The 2048-nt window shown below is 39.6% G+C and overlaps 1 pseudogene; it reads right to left on the reverse strand.

Moving 5' to 3' along the window:
* Positions 1-632: 632 nt before the first annotated feature.
* On the reverse strand, positions 633-1547 carry LOC139184443 (olfactory receptor 10AG1-like; annotated as a pseudogene).
* Positions 1548-2048: the final 501 nt, after the last annotated feature.

Genomic DNA, 2048 nt, shown 5'->3' on the forward strand with positions numbered 1-2048 from the left:
ATTCAACCCAATACAGTTTATAGTTTAAATTCCTAATATTCCTTATACTAAGGAGACACTACAAAAGCAAAACATGAAGTTACAAGCTGGAGGAAATGACGTTACTAGAAAACAGTCAGCATTGAGGTAACAAAGGATCCTTTCAGGGTTTGTACTCTGAAAGGGATATGGACAGTTGCAAAACAGAGAAAGAAGGAAAAACTGCAAGAAAGCACTCAGATTCCCCTACTTCCACCAACTTGGATGTGGTTGTTGTTTTCTCATCGTCTAAATCCAATCGTTGAAGGGATGGGAAGTTTCAAGCAAATTTCTTACAGGGCATGACCATGATCATTAGTTATATAGCAGTTAACTATCATTTTATTGATCAGGAAATCTCTTAACTCACTCTTTCCTAGTGGGAGGAAAGATAGGTTTTCAAAATAGATCATTGCCATGGAGATAATGTGTGCTTTGATAACCCAGAAACCCTTAACTCTTTGAAACTAAGGTCTTTTCACATAATGTGAGGTGGCAGTGATGATATTAACTATCATTTTATAGGAACATAGAAATAAACTAGATATTTTCTGATGTATTTACATGATAACCATAGAAACAAATAATTGCTTCTGTAATTTCAAGCCTTCGAGTCAAGTTGATAATTTACTTAATAGTTTTCTCAGTGCTACGGTGATATCTTTGTTCCTCAGAGTAAATATAATGGGATTCAATGTTGGGATCCAAACTGTGTAGAAAAGAGAGATCAGCTTCCCAGTTTCTTCAGATTGATTTGCTTTGTGCTGTAAATGGGTGGTAGAGGCTGTGCCATAGAATAAGACCGCTAATGTGAGGTGAGACGAGCAAGTGGAGAAGGCTTTAGCCCTCCCTCTGGCGGATCGCGGTTTCAGAATGTTGGAGATGATTTTGCCATAGGAGACACCAATCAACAGAAATGAAACCATGATGAATACCACTACAACTGCATAGACTGCTATCTCATTCACAAATGGGTTCCCACAGCAAGCTTGAATACTCAGGGGAGGTCACAGAAAAAAATGATTAACTGTGGTAGACCCACAAAAAGGCAGAGAGGAAACCTGCCATGTTTGCCCATTACAACAGGAACTCCACTGACCCAGGAGGCAGTAACCAGCTGGCACAGACTAGGGGCTCATGATCAGACCATAGTGAAGAGGGTTAAAATGGCCATGTAGCAGTCATAGGCCATCATGGCCAGGAGGAGACACTCTAAACCTCCAAACAGAAGGAAACACGTTTGTGTAGCACAGGCAATGAAACAAATGTGCCCTTTCTGGCTCAGGAGGTTTGTGAGCATTCTTGGGATAGTAACAGTTACATAACAGATTTCTAAAATGGAAAAGTGGTTGAGGAAAAAGTACATAGGGGTCTGGAGAGTAGGGTCAATTCTTGTTATCAGTACAATGACACTATTGCACATCAGGATGGTCAGATAGAGGACTAAAAATATCCCCCAAAAGAATCCATTGGAAATTGGAAATATCAGAAAACCCCAGGAGGATAAATTCCATCATTGTAGTGATGTTTGATTTTTCTGTTCTTAATTTGTACTCCATCTGTAGATATGGTAAATTCAAGATGGTCAATTCATTAATGCTTTTGAGCAACGTTTCCCTTCTGTTAACTGAACTAGATGCATGAACTTACTTACATAATCCATGCAAGTATTGCTGCCTTTGCCTTGCTCAGTTTCTAAGAAATGAGATTTGAAACCTCAGCAATGAACTGATGTGCAGTTAAAGTCAATTCAAGAAATAAAATCCTTATTTTCTTATACTTAGTTGTAGTGATACCAGAAGACTTCCCTGGTATCTTGGGAGTAAAAGAATTTGCCTGAAATGCAGGAGATACAGGAAATGTAGGTTTGATCTGTGGGCAAGGAAGACCCTCTGGAGGAGGTAATGACAACCCACTCCAGTATTCTTGCCTAGAGAATTCCATGGACAAGGAGCCTGGTGGGCTATGGTCCATGGGATCACAAAGAGTTAGACATGATGGAAGTGATTAAGCAGCAGCAGTAATGATAC

Source organism: Bos indicus, chromosome 8 (assembly GCF_029378745.1).
Source record: "Bos indicus isolate NIAB-ARS_2022 breed Sahiwal x Tharparkar chromosome 8, NIAB-ARS_B.indTharparkar_mat_pri_1.0, whole genome shotgun sequence".
Classification (NCBI taxonomy): domain Eukaryota; kingdom Metazoa; phylum Chordata; class Mammalia; order Artiodactyla; family Bovidae; genus Bos; species Bos indicus.